The following is a 19,158-nucleotide window of genomic DNA, read 5'->3' on the forward strand; positions in this document are numbered from 1 at the left end:
AAGTATTTTATTTTACTTGTATCTTACTTAAGGTACATAACAAACTAAAGAAAGTGCCTATTTTGCTGGTGAATAAACTGAGATTTTAAGAGGTAAAATTGGCAAGACATCACAAATAGCTGTCACTGGTCAATCCAGGATTTAAACCATGGCTTTCGAATTTGAAATCTTATAAGTGTAAACACTGTGGTACGTAGAAGTCTGCTGAACTTGGAAATAACATATTTTTGTGTGTATGAAGTGCGTATCGAGTGGTGGGGTAATAGCACAGTCAGCCCTCCTTATGGAGTTTCTATCCGCGGTTAGCTGAATCCGCGGATGTGGAGCTCGAGGGTACCGAGGGCCGGCTGTATTCACTGGACTCCACCGTTCTATGCAAGGGACTTGAGCGTGTGTGGATTTTGGCGTCCCTGGGGGTCCTGGAATCGATCGCCCATGGAGCATGAGGGAGGACTGCCATGCCGTCCGTACATTCCCCAGGCAAAGGTTTTCCCTCTTTTAGTGCTGAAGACACTGAAATTTGAGAAGGGGAATTTCCATTTAAGATACACTGTTTATATGTTTCGCAGCGTCTTTCCCAGAATCCTGGGCATTATAAGCGTTCAGCGTTTATATACGTGCATAAACAGTATTTTTATTGAGGAAGCTTATCTTCACAAGTAAAAGTTACATTAAATGGCGGTAAAATGATAGAATTTCAGGTTACTTGGGTCTCAACAGAGACAAAGTTTTAATGGAAAGAGCAGATGTTTTAAATCTCCTTCTCTTGAATTCTGGCTCCGCTACCAGGTAACCACATCCGAATTACTTTGTAGTTCTGAATTAAATTTCCAACTCTGTGGAATGGAATAAATAATTCTTGTCTATTTAGTGTTGTGAGGATTTAATGCTCAGTCCGTGTAAGCTGGATGTACGGCCAGGGTCTGGGTAGTTGCTTTTATCTTTTCCTGTTTCTCCTGTCTTCCCACCTACTGCGCTCACAGGCAATCACATCTGGCCACTTGTAATCAAATAAATTCACAAGATAATCTGGGCCTTCATGTAGTTTTTCAAGGTGCCTTCATCTTCTGATAACACATTGTCAGTATGTGAATTCTACCTGCCCTAAGCCAACCCCAATCACTTACGACTGAAGGCACTTTGGTTAGACTCTGGGAGGAATTCCAAGAAAACTGCAGGCCGGGGTCTTGCTGTCTGATGGCAAATCACCTGATAGCTGAAGGAGGGTAATTTATTTCAATAGCAAAAATTACATAAGAGAAGTGGATGGAGTTGAAGCTAGTTGCCTATAAAGTGCCGAAATAGCTCACAGCACAGAGAGAAAAGAGTCCCATTTGAAGTTTCACTCATGGTTTTGTGGGAAGGACAGCCTTCCAGCTGGGTCTTGTCATGAGGGAGAGGTCAGAAAAAAAGTTATAAAAAAAAAAGGAAAAAGTATAAAGGATAAATATATCTGTTATTGCTGAGCTAAAATATTCTCTATAAAAATCAACTTTAAAAGACCAGGTAATTGCCAGAAATTAACCTCTGTACTCACACGTTTCTCATTATCCCATTCAACGCTGAAGCCTATTCCAGTCTTCATAGATTCTGCCTACAGTGAATTTACTGGGCATATGATCTAGACTCGTCCACCGCCCCCAACTAGACCCGCAGGCCTGAAAACACCCTCTGTGACACATAAATACATCCTATGGGGTATTCCTGTAGGAGTAAAAATACTCAAGCTAAACTTCCTTGAAGCCAGTATTGACGTCGAGTTTTCTAGACGCAGGATGTGTGGGAGGGGCTGGAAGGAGTAGAGAAGCAGGATGGGAAAGAGCAGCGGCCCCAGCACAGACGTGTCTCCAGCAGAGTCTGCCTCGTCCCGAGGCGGGTGGACCAGGTCAGAGCGGGTTGGGCGCATAATATAATGTAATGTGATGTCAATAATACGAAGATCCCACCTTGAGCGAAGTGGGTCACACTTGGAATGACAGCGTCATCAGCTGTGGAGCCCCGGGGCGTGAGGGGGCCTCTGACGTACGCACCCAGGTTTGGGGGGTGGGTGGGCTCCCCTCAGCAGTGGCGGCTCTCCAAGGAGGGCTGTGTCCGGATCTGCAGCAGCCCGGCCACGCGCGCCCAGGAAGGATCTGGACGGATTCCAGCAGCCTCCGTCGCGGTCCCCTCCTCCAGCCTCTCGGGACCACCTGCCCCTCACATTAGGTTCACTCTCTCCAGGGGGAGCCCGCCCAGGATTTCAGGACACAGAGGCCAGGGCCTCCCCTGCCTTCTCCCCAGGTTTCTCTTCTTCCGTCGGAGCCGGGGCCTCATCCTGGAGGGTCAAAGCCTCTGATGAACATGCACTTGCTAGCTGGGGTTGCTGCACTTGTCCAGTCAAAACAGGGCCCGGGAGGACCCAGAGATGCCAGGATGCACAACTCCTCTGCCTTCTTGCAGATGGCTGTGAGTGGCTGGCGCTGTCAGTGTGGAAGGAGAGGCATGAAATCAGCGCCTCACCAAATGGCCTTTGGTCTCCTCTGCCAATCTACTGTGGAAAACCTATGCCATCCAGTGTCTGAGCAGCAGTGGACGGTGATGATTTACTGTCACCTGCCCTCTTCCGTCCCTAGTAGAAACTATCTCATGATTTGCTGTGTTTTCTGATGAGAAAATGCTAAACAGTTCATTAAGCATTCGTGGTGAGATATGAAGGTATACCAGCCTAATATCTTAACCAAGCAGTAAATGAAATAAAAGGGACAAAATAAAACTGAAAGATAATATCACTCAGGCTGATTTTACATATTTTAGAGATTACCCCATGTATCATGCCTTGTATATTTCATAGACTATGACAGCAAAATTTAATTGCTTAAAATGCTTATTAAAATCTGTGCTAAAGCATTAAGTCACTTTGTTGGGGCTTCTTGACAACACATTTCCTACTGGAAAAATGTTCATGCTCTTTATATCTTTGAGGAGAAAGTTACAGTCTCGCTCTGAGAGTTTGTCCTGTGCTCTGCTCCTTCCAGGGGTTAACGTAGCTCGTAGGAGGGCCAGAGAGCATTTACATCAATGCCACTGTGGAGATAAAGTTTAACAGCGGTGAAACAGCGTGTACTGCGATCAGACAGTTCAGCACAGACAGCAGCTGCTATTTCAATTCCAGAGAATATTTAACAGAGGAAATAATGCAAACGTTGATCCTGATAAGAACCCGTGAGGACAATTGCACAGGTATTACTTGTGTTAGAAACGGAACCTTAGATGAATTAAGGTGTTAACTGACTGACAGCCTACAAACGACAAGTCAGTATTTTAGAGTCGCTGCCTGTATCTTCTAGATGAAGAAACTGACATGAAGCTGCATCGAGTTTTGTACCAAAGCAAAAAGACTAGTTAATAGGAAGATGAGATGTTCTGGTTTACTAGTGCTACTTTGCCCGCTGTCTCTCCTTAGCAGGAGGTGGGCTCACGATGACGCAGCGATCACAGGTGATCAACCTGCCACTGGGCTGGTTTTCGGCCATGACCATGAACAAGTAATTTGGGCCAAAATCTCTTTTAGACTTAATTTTTAAACAACTTTATTTAGGATGTCTGGCATATGATAAATGTCACGTGTTTAAAGTGTACCATTTGATAGGTTTTGATACATGTGGAACTGTGAAAGCATCATCGTCTTCAAGGTAACCAACGTCACAGCCATCATCGCCAGGAGTCCTCCTGGCCTTTGGTGGTCTCCTCTTCTTGTCTCTCCTTGGGCCCCCTCCCCATGTCCACCACTTTAGATAAGTTGGCATTTTCCAGAATTTGATGTAGAGAGCACAATATGTATTCTTTTTGTTTGTTTGTTTGTTTATCTTCTTTAACTAAACAATTATTTTAAGATTGATCTCTGAAGTCTCTTGTTTAATGAATTTTTCCTTCTTACTGCTGAGTAGTATTCCACTGCATGAATATACAGCAATTTATTTCTCCATTCACATGTTGAGGGGCATTTGGGTAGTTTCCAGTTTTTGGTGATTATAAATTAAATGGCTTTGGACCTTTGTCTACAGGTCTTTGTATGTCTACACAATTTAATTTTTCTTGGGTAAACACCTAAGGGCATGGGTTATGCTGTGGGAGTGTGTTGAATATTTTAAGACAATGTCACTTTTTTGGAAGCGGTCATACCCTCCATGGTCCCACCAGCAGAGTGTGCATGCCTCATACCCCTGACGGCATTTCCTGTGGTGACTGAGGCTTTAGGCGTCCTCATGGGGTTAGCGGTATCTCACTGTGCATGTTCAACGTACTTTCATGTGTTTTTTGCAATCTATATGTCTTTTCTCATGAAGGACCTATTCAAATATTTTCTTCATTTAAAAAATTATGTTGATTGTTTCTTCGTATTGAGTTTTGAGAGTTTTAAAATATATTTTGAATACAAGGTCTTTATCCTACAGGCATATTTTGGAGACACTGAGGGTTTGGTTCCAGACCACCACCATGAAGTGAATATGGCGATAAAGAGAGTCACGTGAATTTTTTGGTTTCCCAGTGCACATAAAAGTTACACTCACACTATACTGTAGCCTATTAAGTGTACAATAGCATTATGTCTAAAAAATGTACATACCTTAATTAAAAATACTTTATTGCTAAAAAATGCAAACCATTACTTGACAGTACAAGGTTGCCACACACCTTTGCTTTGTAAGGAATGTAATATCTGTGAAGTACCATAAAGTAGAGTGTAAAATACAGAATATAAGATATTTTTAATGTCATACAACAGTGAAACATTATAGCTTCAGTAATTCAACTGTATAATGAATACTTATTGTCTACGATGTGCCACACAATTTGAATTGCTAAGATGAGCAGAAAAGTAGTGTAATTGAGTGTTTATAGATATTACTATAGAAATATATATTGCACGTATTGATGCTACAAAACCTAGATGGAACCAGGCAGTTTATTTTATAAAAAGAAATAAAAACAAATGAAAGTTACCCTGATTGGAAAGACAGCAGTAAAACTATCTCCGTCTGCAGCTGCTATGATCTTGTACATGTAAAACTCCAAGGCCACCACACACAAACAAAAACATCTACGAGAGTCAATAAGGGTGTAGGATACTCAGTCAATATACAAAACTCAGTTGTACTTGTATACACTAGCAATATGAAATTTTAATTAAGGAAATGTTTTCGTTTACAATAGCCTCAAAAATAATAAGATACTTAAGAGTAAATTGAACAAAACAAGTGCAAACTGTGTCCACCTAGACGCCCTTGTGCGGGGGAGGGAGTGATGTAAGCATTAGGAGGACATTTATTTTGTAGACACACGAGGAAGATGCTTACGGCTGAAGGGAAGCTATTTACTCCTCAGGGGTTTTAAGAGCAATTCGTTCATCTGAAATATAGATAGAATGTTCCTATTTGATATAAATATGTAAATTAATTAAAGTGAGATGTTAACGTTCCCAATTTTCACGTATGTGCTTTTGTCTGAGAGTATTTTAAGGTTCTACTAAGTTCCCACAGCACTCAGAAAAGAAAAATAATCACACATGATGATTATTGGATACTTAGAACTTCCAGGTTCAAATGTGACAAAAATCGCTTAAAAAATAAAAAAGACATGCATACATACGTAATAAACGCTGTCTGATATTGTCTGGGAATAATACTGCCTAAAAAGCCATCTTTCAGAATGAACAGGGATTTTCCCCTTTAAGCTCTGAAAACAAAATAAGTAAAAAATCAAGTAACACGGGCTTCCTGGTGGCGCAGTGCTTGAGAGCCCGCCTGCCGATGCAGGGGACGCGGGTTCGTGCCCCGGTCCGGGAGGATCCCACATGCCGCGGAGCGGCTGGGCCCGTGAGCCATGGCCGCTGAGCCTGCGCGGCCGGAGCCTGTGCTCCGCAACAGGAGAGGCCACAGCAGTGAGAGGCCCGCATACCGCAAAAAAAAAAAAAAAATCAAGTAACACAACAATATTTAGAAAAAGTTTTCTGAAATTATTTCATGGTTCTCTGACTCCTCATGTCACAGAAAGCTTTTAAAATTTTGTCCTCGTAAGAAATGTAAATTATTGTGTTTTGAGCTTAAACACATGAATACTTCAAGTATTATTAGAAGTAACTATCAAAACAAATCCACACAGAACCAGACCAAACTCTGGTAGCAATTTTTCAATAAAGTATGTGGACTTTGTGGTCTGAATGTTTACTTTTCATAATCTTTTCCTTACTTCCAGATTTCTAACTGCATTGCTAATGGGCCAACTGGCCCAATGGCTCAGGTGTCTGCCCTCTGGGAGCTGCAGGTGACCACCCAGCCTCCCCAAATAATGGACTACTCCATCCATGGCCTAGGCACGAGGAAGGTCCCAGCACTCAAAAGGCTCTTCATTTTTTCCCCAGCTCCTGTTAATATTTTTAAATTATTGCTTCATAGAGAAACTAGCTACAGTGAAAAATGTTAACACCACATTATCGAGTTTATGAGGACGGAGTGGGGATAAAATCACTTTGGAGCGAATGGTAAATAGAGAAATTTGGGGGAATACCTTAGACTTGGATTAAAAACCTAACTGCTGATTTCCCCTGCTTGGAGGGTTGTCACATGGATGAGAACTTGATATGTAATTGCTCCAAAGACATAGCACAGGAATCCAGACACAACTGGCTTTTGAGAGCAACCCAGTGAACAGGAAGGTCCTATGCTCTCAGGGGTCAGGTCTGGGAATCATCAATGGAAGTTTTAAAGGATGGAGATGTGGGCTCCAGGAAGGAAGGAAATTCTAAGGACGGATGTACGGTAACAGGTGAGTAAAACGTTTGGGAAGACGTGGGAGTTGGGGACAGTAAGTGTTGAGCACGGCTCCATGTCAGGGGGCTTGCGTCTTTTCCCGGGGATCTCTGACCAACTTTCCACCGACACCCTGTAGGGCATCGACAGAAAGAAGCCATCTCCACGTGTTTGGCAGGTACCAAACTTTTCTCCCAGCAGCCCTGGAGAGCACCTGTTAATAGCTAAGGAGGTGGCCCAGTAGCGGGAGTTCTAGTAACACACAAACCAACAAGCAAAAACAGATGATGGAGATTCTGTCTATAAACTTATACCTAGAACATTTGCAGACAGAAAAACTGAGAATTCGCTGCAATTAAAATAAGGCCAGCGTCAACGTTGTGACCACGTTAATGCAACAGCTGCGGAACATAGGGGCTGTTTGACAAACTCTTCTCTCTAAGAGTTTCAACAGGTCCTGAATAGGATGGGGGAAGACTGACCACCTCACCGCCTATAGCATATGGGTAGAGATGCATGTCTATGTAGTCAGTTCACCTGTGGGCTCAGGCGTTTGAGACTGAGCTCGTCTGGAAAACTGTGGTCTGAGCTGTGGTGTCAGATGGGCGAGTAGGTTGGCAGGTGTCTCCAGGTGGAGGCTGATGGCCCTGCTCCCATCCCAGGGGAAGTGGTTTTCCTCCTGGCTGGATTGTGGCTGGTCCTCTCCCTTCAATGTTTGTGGAGGCGAGAAGCCGGGGAAAGTGAGGAATCAGGATGAACAGTTCTTTTCCAGCCTTTCCCAGCCCCGGGAGGTGCCTTGTAGGAAAGGATAAATGATGCTGTGCTCAAGGGTTCTAGTCTCTGTGATCCCTTACAGCTTCTGTACAAACCTTTGCATTGGAGAGCACATGGAGATGGGGAAGAATCAAAGCTATTTCCAGAACGTTAGGAGTAAACTAAAGGAATATGAGTTTCAGTGTGATTTTTTTTCTTTTTAAGTAGAAGGTACATAGGAAATTTCCAGCCAAGCTAATCACACTGGGCGTTCTGACCTACTTCTTCGCAAAACACACACAGCCCTGCATAATTAGACTGCAGGGCGCCCGGCGACCTTGCAGAATGTGCTCAGAAGCCACTTGGGAACTGATTACTTCCTGACCCAAATGAGTGCCCTGGTTCCTTTAGTCTTCACAGAATACTTAGCCAGGCTGCTCAACGAATGAATGCGGATGGTGGTGACGCCAGGACTGAGGTTCCACGAGCCGAGTGCCCACTGATCTCCAGTCCTACACCTATTCACACCCCGCGGGCCCCGGAACTGTGCTCAGGCTTACTTATCTGTATCCTAATCAGGAGGGTGTTGAACACACTAAAGCAGGATCTAAGTGCTCATAGCCATCTGACTCAGGAGAGGGTTTAAAAAGCACAAATGACATCACTGGAGAACAGTTATGGGCCAAGCCCTTGTCACCATGTAAAAGGTAAGTGGAGGTTCAGGGCAGGGAGCGGCCCTGCGGGCTGGGCGCCCGGAGCCCTTGCAGGCACTGGAGACCCTCCCTGGGCCAGCCTCCCCTGAGTCTCGCGCCCCAGGGACTGGCCCACGCTCCTCCATAGTGAGCAGGTTCTACTGCCCAGTGGATTTGTTCAGGTTAACCTACCGTGAAGATCTGGGCCACCGAATTCTTTTCTTTCATTGTGTCCTTTACCCCTTCGAGTGCTCTACCAGGTCAGTGGAGGAGAGGGTCCACTGAAGAGGGTCCAGTGAGGGTCCCGGGCTCACACAGATCCCCCCACTGGTGTCAGCAGGACAGTGAGACCCAGGTCTGCCCGCCCCAGCCCCACCCCGCCGCCTCTCAAAGCCTCTAGTCACCTGTTTCCTTTGGGCCTGAATCAAGTCCTTGCTCATCCAAGGAGCCTTTTCTACAACTGCTGACGAGGGTGAGCCCGACTTTGTCTCCAGGCTTTAAACGTTCCTGCTGGGAGGTCTTGGATAATCACTCTCCTATTCTGAGATGCCGTTTGTCACTATAAAATAGTGACATGAAATAGGTAAATAAAGTAAATAAAATAGGTGAATGAAGAAAAAATAAAGAACCCAGCCATTGTTAAATGGATACCTTGTTGTCACAGTGAAAAATAAAGGTGGAATCACAATTGTAAAATCCATGTCCCGGTTGGCATTTCCAAAGCAGTTCTCAATTATATTCAAGTTGCCAGGAGCCAAGTCATGGAGATGGAATTAGAGAAAACAAATGTATGGGAAAAAAGAAGGGAAAATGTGAAAGTAAATAATTTGTGCAGAATTTTGGAAGGGAGCTTCTTTTCCTAGCCGTGATCACAAAACTTGGGGGTCCCCCCCAGCCCCATGGATAACGGAGTAGAAGTTTAACATTGTACTAACGCATTTAAGATCTTTTGTTACTTGACCTCAGCTCTCCTTGTCTGACTTTTCTCTCATTCTATACCTTTGATCTCAGAGTGGCCACTGCTCCCCAAACACCCAGTTTCTCCCTTCTCTGCCTTTTATATCCTCTGTCCTCACCCTGCGAATATTTGCTCTCCATCTCAGTTTATAATCTCCAATCACACTTGCAAAGTGTCGTCCAGTTCTAAATCCTAGACCATTCTTTTTAGCGGAATTAACCTTAGTCTGGCTAATGTCTTGATTCAAGCGTTCTCAAAATATGTCACAGAAACTGATTTGAACAAAATCAAAACCAGGGACTTTATTAGAGAAATAGTGGACGTCTGAGAAAATGCAGCCAGATCTTAGAAAAGAGTCAGAAATCTGAAATTATGAGTCAGGGACACAGGTGTGCTCTCTCCATTTCTCTTGTCCACTTCTTTTTCCTTGGCTAGAATTTTCAGCAATAAAATGTCAGTTTTATATATTTTTTTGAAGTATAGTTGATTTACAATATTTTATTAGTTTCATGTGTATGGCACAGTGACTCAGCATTTCTACAGATTACAGTCCATTGCAAGTCCTTACAGGACAATGGCTGTAACCTCTGTGCTGTCCAGGGTCCCCTGTCCACGTCCCATGGCTACTGCTCTGTCCACAGCACGGTGACAAGGCAGCAGTTGGTCACATCATCGCTCCTGTTGCTGCATCTCTGTCAAGAGATCAGTTCACACTGTGTCTGAAGTCTCTTAGTTCTAATTTCAACTCCCAAGGAAAGGACTGTAATTTGGGTCAAGTCCAATCAGCTGTTACCATGGGTATAGGTCACAGTGCAGACACACATTTCTTTGGGGGATGGTAGTTACTGTAGGCACAGGACTGAAAGGCTGCCCCAGGTTCTTCAGTGGAGAGGTCTTTTTTTCTTTCTCTTCTTCTAAACCACAAAACGCTGATTTAGAATAAGGTTTCTTCTGGTTTCTAGAATGGCGATACTGATAGTAAGAGGACTTGATGGTTTGGTGCTTGTCACTGCTGTAGTTCTCACTGCAGTGGCAACCTCTGATCTCATTACTGCCACCACGGTTTTGCCTTTTCCAGAAGCTCATCTAGTTGGAATCACACAGTCTGTACCCTTTTCAGACTGGCTATTTCACTCAGTAACATGCATTTACGTTTCCTCTACGTCTTTTCATGGTTTGATGACTCATTTCTTTTCAGTGTTGAATAATGATCCGTTGTCTGGATGAATCACAGTGTATCCATTCACCTACTGAAGGGCATCTTGGTTGCTTCCAAGTTTTGGTATTATCAGTAAAGCCACTAGAAACATCCATGTGCAGGTTTTTGTGTGGACATAACTTTTTTTTTTTTTTTTTTTTTTGGGTATGCGGGCCTCTCACTGTCGTGGCCTCTCCCATTGCAGTGCACAGGCTCCGGACGCGCAGGCTCAGCGGCCACGGCTCACGGGCCCAGCCGCTCCGTGGCATGTGGGATCCTCCCGGACCGGGGCACGAACCCGTGTCCCCTGCATCGGCAGGCGGACTCTCAACCACTGCGCCACCAGGGAAGCCCGTGTGGACATAACTTTTCAGTTCATTTGGATAAATACCAAGGAGCATGATTACTGGCTCATACGGTGAGAGCATGCTTACTTTCCTGAGAAACCACCAAACTGTCTCCCGAAGTGGCCACACCATATACTGCATTCCCCTCAGCAGTGGAATTCTTCACCAGCATTTGGTGTTGTCAGTTTTGGTCATTCTCATAGGTGTGTTGTGGTATCTCATTGTTTTAATTTGCATTTCCCTGATGACATACGATGCCTATTTGCCATCAGTATATCTTCTCTGGTGAGATGTCTGTGAAGGTCTTTGGCTCATTTTCAAATCTGATTGTTGGTTTTCTCATTGTTGAATTTCAAGTGTTCTTTGTATATTGTAGAAAACAGTCCTTTGTCAGATATCTTTTGCAAATATTTTTTCTCATCTGTGGCTTGCCTTTTAAGTCTCTGGATATTGTCTTTCACAGAGCAGAAGTTTTTAATTTTGATAAAGTCCAGCTTATTAAATCTTTCTTTCATGGGTCTTGTCTTTGATATTATATCTAAAATGGTATCACCATATCCAAGGTCATCTAGGTTTTCTCCTATGTTATCTTCCGGGAATTTTATAGTTTTGTGTTTCACATTTAAGTCTATGATCCATTTTGGATTAATGTTTGTAAGGGGCACAAGGTCTGTGTCTGTATTCTTTTTTTTATATGTGGATGCCCAGTTGACTATATTTATATGGAGGGATATTTTTCTGGACTCTCTGCTCTGTTTCACTTGGTCTATTTGTTTGCTCTTTCACCTATACCATGATGAGTAACTTTTACGTATTTAAACATGTAGATGTATTTCAAAGATGTATATACAATACAGAGAAAAATAGCTGATGTTGTTTAATTTTGAAGGTGACTTGAGGTAATTAAAGCACTTTTGAGAGCTTCAGTTTTTTTTGTATTATAAAGTTTTACCTGAAATAGAGCATGACTGATATTCTCTCCTCCATATTCTGGATCATTATTTAAAAGTGTGATACTAGGGGAGCATGTGGATGCCTGTTGAAGATGGGGTCCTTCCTCCCTATGTCCCATGCCAGTATTCGCTTTATCAATCCATTCCTAAATATGAACAGGCTACTTAGGCAGGGAGTGAATTATTAAGCTGCAGTAATTTGTTTCCATCACATGGTAGATAAGTAAATCCTCTTCTAAAAATTATGCAAAGTAATCATACTGCTGTCCTAGAGCCTGTAGTGTGTGTGGTGTTCACACATAGGCATGTGGCATACAGGGAAGCCATGGTGACACCTTTCATAGTTTGTAACTTTAAAATATAAATATATTTTTTAAATATAAAAAATGTCAGATTTCAAAACGAGACCTGACCATAGGATTTATGTTGGTAACTGAGCGAGAATCTTCCTTAGGAAAGTACAGCTCAAATTGCTAGGAATGAATCTTGATATCAGGTTCATCATGGGTTGAAAAGAATTAGGTTATTAATGTTCCTGCTTCTAATGGTACCTGTGATTTACAAAACTTACAAAATGTTCCATGCTGGGTGTAAGTACTTTAAATATATTATTTCCAACACTTCCATCAGTCTTGCGAATGGCTCCATTAATCTTTATTTTACAAAAAGGAAGTGGAGGCTTGGAAGGCTTAATGATTTGCCCGTCTCAGCAGATGAACAAGCCTGACGCTCAATTCCATTCTGCTGGTGTCCGGTCGGAGCTGGGAGTCCAACCACACCCAGGTCTCCATCACCGGTGTGTCTCCAAGTGCAGAGTGACTTCGGAATTGCACAGGGCCAATCTCCTTTCATCTTTGTGGACAGCCCTGAGAGCCCAGGAGCCTTTCTCTACCCCATTGCCCAGGGACCACAGCACCGTCTGCTCCAGGTCCAGCAGTAGAATTGAGTTGACCATCAGGGCAGCCGTGGTCACATTGATGCGCCTTGACTGTCCACGGGTGTTAGGAAGGATAGGATACTTCAGAACATGTGTCCCTGTTCCTTACAAGTCCCCTGGATGTGCCTCAGGTGGTCACATCTTCCAACCCAGCTGCCACAGTTCAGGTGGGTGACTTCCTGTGACCAAAGTAGAGGTGCGCTCCGCAGCTTAGAACGGCTGGAGTACTTAACGCTCCTGCATTTTCTGGATCATTTGGGATCGATAATAATGACATAAAAGTTCTGGGAGTTTTACAGGGGTTTCCCTGGTGGCGCAGGGGTTGAGAGTCCGCCTGCCGATGCAGGGGACACAGGTTCATGCCCCGGTCTGGGAAGATCCCACATGCCGTGGAGCGGCTGGGCCCGTGAGCCATGGCCGCTGGGCCTGCACGTCCCGAGCCTGTGCTCCACAGTGGGAGAGGCCACAACAGTGAGAGGCCCGCGTACCGCAAAAAAAAAAAGTTCTGGGAGTTTTATGAATAAGAAGCTAATTTAAATTTCATCCTGTGCTTACCTTGTATTTTCCATAGACTATCCTTTAATTATAAATCATCATCACAGACTAACTTAGGTGTCCATGCATCTTACATTATTAGTGATTTCCTAATCTTTCATGTGCTTTCATAGTGTCCATGTTATAAGAGCATTTTATGTAGACATTTTGTTTTAAAATGCATTCTTTTATTTATCCAACAGCTGTCTACTGAACATCTATTTTGTTCTAAGCCCATAGTTCAGACCGTGGGGAACAGACACACCCAGGATAACCCGCTTCTGACTCCAAGTTTCTGTGGGCACCTCAGCTCTTATCCACGAGTCCCCGTGGAAGACAGCTCTCTCCACGTTCAGGCTGGTCCTTCCACCCCTCCCCCATTGTCCCTGTGCTCCCCAAGTTACAACTTCTCCTTCCTCCTGTATGTTCCTTCTCTTGTTGTCACTGGGATCTGCCCAGGCTGCGAGATGCTCTCCTGTCTCTTATTCTAAAGCCCGTATCCACATGAGGATTGTTCCTCTCTAGTTCATTGCTGTGGGCCCGTAGCTCCTCAATGGATATTTATTGAGTTTAGGATAGTATACCTCAATATAATGTTACCTAAATTTTTACCAGCTTTTCTCCAGGTAGATGATTACTTGAACTCTTTGAGGGCATGGACATAATGAATTTGGCTTTGTGTTCCCACTTTCTAAGTGGTTCCTAGTCACAGAGTAGGCGTTCAACAAACATGCTTCAAATGTTGCATTTGGATTATTACTCACTTTTAAATATTCTCCTTGACATGACATTATGAGCCCGAATGCTGAAGAATGAATCAGTTCCCTGCAGCTACTCTTGGACTAGAAAAGTAAATCACGCAGTTACGCTTTTCCTCCAATAACTTATAACCGAGTGCCATGACGACAGGACACCTACCTGCACTCAGGGGCTGCCTTGTTACCAGGAAGGCCCCTGAGCCAGGTCCACACTCGTGTTTCTTGCTGTTCTCTTGTGTTTATTTGGCATCTTGGGCTGTGGGTGGCTGGGACCTACAGCCCCATGGTTCTTTCATTCATACCATTAGCTCCTACTTGTTGCAAAGTCTTAGAAACACATATAACTAGTTTCCTCCACAGCCTTTAGAGGACTATCTTTAGCATAAAAACAAAACAAAACAAAATAAGCTAAGTATTTGTGAGCTCTTTAAAAATTAGTAAAAACAATTAGATGTAACATTTATGTAACATTGGGGTTTATCTCATATACTTTGCTAAGGATTTTATAAGGAAAGTAATATAAATTTTTTTTAATGTAGTATTACTAGTGAATGAAGTTTCAAACTAAAGGAAGGATGAGATTCCATTTTGTCTCTTAAATTTTAAATAAAAATCGTAATACCTGATTATTGTGAGGGACTAGGAAACCAGCTAAATGAGTAGATTGGATGTGTAACAAATTTATAGGATTGTATATTAAAATTGGGAAAAATGTATGTTTGCAAACATATAATATATGTAACATGCTGTATACACACACACACCTATTCCACTCTTGGCTGTGTACTCTAAGAAAGTAATTCAAAGGAACAGTAAACCCTTACCCTACAAGATGTGTGATGTTTGGTGTTTTGGTTATTATAGAAGAAAAGAACTACACGTGTGTACAGTGGAGCTGGGCAGTTGCTGCTGGGCTCCCCAGGAAGCTGGCTGTGAGACAGTGCAGTGTTTGGGGAGTACAGGGGTGCTGAGGGGGGAGGAGAGGACAGCTCTTGCGTTGGGAGGACCCGTCACATTCTCCCCTTTTCACATTTCTGCTCTTCTTCTATGATATGGAGGCTTATATTATTGATTTTCAGCCTTTCTTTTCTTCCTCAATATATGCATTTAACCCTACAAATTTCACACTAAAACATTGCTTTCGCTTTGTCCAACAAGTCTTGATATGTTGTGCTTTGAGTAGAATGTAGTTCAAAATATTTCTTTTTTAGAAATTAGATTTCTATAGATTATTGTTGTAATTTGTAAATTATTTAGAAATGGGTTGATTAATATTCAAGAAGTTTGGGGGACTTCCCTGGCAGTCCAGTGGTTAAGACTTCGCCTTCCAATGCAGGGGGTGCAGGTTCCATCCCTGGTTGGGGAGCTAAGATCCCACATGCCTCAGGGCCAGAAAAAACCAAAAACATAAAACAGAAGCAATATTGTAACAAATTCAATAAAGACTTTGAAAAAATATTTAAGAAGTTTGGGATCTTCATTAGTTTTCCTTTTTTAAAATAATTTTCAGCTTAATTCCCCTCTAGTCCGAGAACACACTCTGAATGAAATCAATCCTTTGAAATTCATGGAGGCTCTATTTATGGCCCAGCACGTGGTCATTGTTGTTAATATTCAATATGTGCTTCAAAAGACTATAATTCTGCAGTGGTTCAGGGCTGTGTTCTATGTATACAAATTAGATCATGTCTCTTAATCACATATTCATAGTTACGTTACACAATTTCTTAATGTGTTATTCAATTTCTTAATTATGTTACTCAGGTTTTTTCCGTTTTTTTTTTTTTTTTAATAAATTTATTTATTTATTTTGGCTGTGTTGGGTCTTTGTTTCTGTGCGAGGGCTGTCTCTAGTTGCAGCGAGCGGGGGCCACTCTTCATCGCAGTGCGCGGGCCTCTCACTGTCGTGGCCTCTCTTGTTGCGGAGCACAGGCTCCAGATGCGCAGGCTCAGTAGCTGTGGCTCACGGGCCCAGTTGCTCCGCGGCATGTGGGATCTTCCCAGACCAGGGCTCGAACCCGTGTCCCCTGCATTGGCAGGCAGATTCTCAACCACTGCGCCACCAGGGAAGCCCTCAGGTTTTTTTATCAGTGAAGACTGGTTTTTCCGTCCACTTATTTTCTCAATTATTCTGAGACATGTTAAATCTCCCGTGAACTTTTCCCTTCTTTGAATTCTCTCATTTTTTGCTTTATTTATTTTAAAACTATATTAGTCGGATTTAGAATTATTATATTTATTTTTCTGAAATTTATTATACAGATTAAGAGCAATATAGCTTTTTGTTGAATTGAACTATTCATTGTTTAGAAAGATCTCTATTTATTTCTAGAAAATTTTCTAACCTTAAAATATATTTTTATTATCAGTATAGTGACATAAGCCCTTTTAAGTACTTTTATTATATTTGTAATGATTTAATTTTCAAACTGTGTTCTATGTCACATACGTAGCGTAGTTAGATCCCCAAATAATCCTAGGACTTTAGAACCTGCTGACACCACTATTCTTCTCCTGACTTCAACGTAATTGACATTATGCATTGAAATTTTACATCATCTTAAGTCTCCCAAATATTGCTATTATTGTTCTATGCCATATTCAGTTAATTTTCCTCTAAAATTATCACATACTTCTCCATTCAACTCCTCTTTATTGATTTCTGAAATCCCTTCCTTTGCTCTGGAGTTATTTTCTCTGTGTCTCAGTGTTTTCATTTCTAATGAGCTGTCTTCCAGAGCTGAAATCCTGCTTTCTGTTCTGTCAAAGCTGCTGTGCAAACTATTTAGGGATTTAGGGATTTCATAACTTCACATATACTATGTTTTCAGATTTTAGAATTTCTATTTAAAAAAGATAAATTCTAATTAACTGATGAAAATCTGTATCTTTCCATATACTGAGTACAGATTTTCTTCTATTTTTTAAGTGTTCATCTTAGCCTTTTAAAGTCCTTGGTAGCTTACAACAATGGTGGGATCAAACCTGGGTTTGATCTGGAGTTTTAGCTGGAGCCCCACCTCTCCCCAGGTGCTCCCCTTTGTGCCCCGGACGGACCCTCAAGCCCTCAGGGAAGGTGTGGTTCCCCGGTGGGCCACATCCCTCAGTCCTCCCCTCTGCCTGCTCCCCTGTCTCAGCAGCTCTCTCTCGAGTTTGAATAGATGTTTTCTGTCTGATTTGTTTCTCCCAAGAGTGCTGGTTTCCTGTCAACTGCTCTGTCTTCATGAGGATGTGTAGGTCTACGTTTACGCTATGAATATTCTGTTTGCACTGTATCATCACTGCTGTTCACTTAACAATGTGCAGTCAGGCAACTTAAACTTGAGTTTGGCAGGTAGTTAGCTAGATGCCTTTACCGGTTTTCTAGTAAGGAGAATGTCATTGTCTGTACTCTCTAAGTATGTGTTTAATTATTTTAATATAATTTTTATAAAGTGTGGATTAAATTATTGATAACATTTTTTTTTAATCTTTAGGTTAAAAAAGATTATCTCAAAGGGTGCTTTATTTTAGGTGTCTGAACCAGGGAACTCCCAAGCAACAGTGGTGTTATAGAACTCTCAAATTTAAGAGTATTTATACGAAGAAATTCTGTTTAAACAAGACTTGTTGGGGAAGTGCTGATAAGGAGGGTGAAAGTGAGAAACTGAAGAGGGTGGTTTTTTTATTTTTAAGGAATTAAGAAAATCAGAATAAGAAGCACCAGGATGGAGAGTATTGCATAAGACTGAAGATAATAGAAATTTATTGCATCCGAGAAGATGTTTTAACAAAAAAAAGTATATAAATTGTATTCTGTTCAAGGCTTTAGAGAGTGTAATTAGATGATTTGGGGAAGGTTGTAAATATTCTCTATGATCAAGGTATAATCTACTAAGTCAGTGAATTTAGATTAAGTTCAATTTGTGACAGTTTGGGGGCTGCCTTCTGATTTTAGTGACCATATAATGAAAAATGCATGTACCAATATAGTAGTAAGTAGGAGAAAATGGTCTTAGGAGAAGTGAGGGAAGGTTTTATGCAGTGGGTAATTATGACACTATAAGGAATGGACATGTGTATTAATTACACAGGTTGCTTTGAATCACTGAGTGCTAGGATTTTCTGATTAAAGGAGATACTCTATCTTTCCCACTCCTGTGGTTATAATCTACGTGAATTAACTATGTGTTTGTGAACCCACACATACTAGCTTTTCTTCTTGACGTCTTACTTCTTGGAAGCGAACGTGAACTGGAAAAGAAAGGTCATAACAATAATCACTGCAAAACAGCAATGGCTAATTTCAGTGATGCTTCTGGTTATGGATACTTCTGTGTCATATGCATTTTGTAACAACTTTTCTCCTCACAACAGCCCCATGAGTTAATGCTATTGTTACCTCACTTTTACAGATGAGGAGACTCAAGCGTAGAGAGGTTAAAACTAGTCCAGGGATGCCGGTTAATAGAAGCACTGATGTCCCCTCTGCTAGAAATGACACATTCAGTCTCAGCTGGGGCACCAATGTTCCCGGCCAACTTCTGCAATCACAGTCCGGAGTAGCTGCCTGTCACATGCTACTCAAGTTCTCCGCATAGCACCGCCAGTGATACAATTTTCTTTTCACCTGTTTATTTATGTTTGTGGGTATCCTGTGTCCTCTTTATTCATTGTTATGGAAGATGAGACATCTCATTTTTCATGTCCTTCTGTATCCACAGCACCCGTTACAATGCTGGGGTGTAAGAGGTGCTCAATACTCAAGAAATATTTGTTTAAGGAATGTCCAGTTTGTGAACTGGTCTAAGCTATAAAAGCTGCGCCTCACTGCCATGAGCGTCATCCTTAGTGGTCACCATTGTAAGGAAAGCAAAGTCCACCCAAAGGAGCTGAGGAAAGGAGACGGGGGTTCAGAAGGACCTTTCCTGTCCAGGTGTCCACCATGCTGTGAATAACTCACTGTCGAACCACACTGGTACGAATACCTCTCCTGTGGGATCAGGAGATGGGGAGACATGCGTACAAAGCCAGAATCATATGAAGGGTTTAGAACAAGATATATTTTTTGAATGAGCAATTGTAATCTTTTCACTACATTTGAAAACAAGATATGGATCACCAGAGAGGCAGTAGCATCACAACTAGGAGGGTCCAGGTCAGGCAGTCTAGCCAGCATCAGAGTTTCCTGAGGGTGTGACCTTGGCCGGGTCCCCTCATCCCCTAATTACACCTTGTGAGTTAGCAGATGCTCTTCACAG

This window comes from Leucopleurus acutus (assembly GCF_964270905.1).
Source record: "Leucopleurus acutus genome assembly, chromosome: 17".
Taxonomy (NCBI): domain Eukaryota; kingdom Metazoa; phylum Chordata; class Mammalia; order Artiodactyla; family Delphinidae; genus Leucopleurus; species Leucopleurus acutus.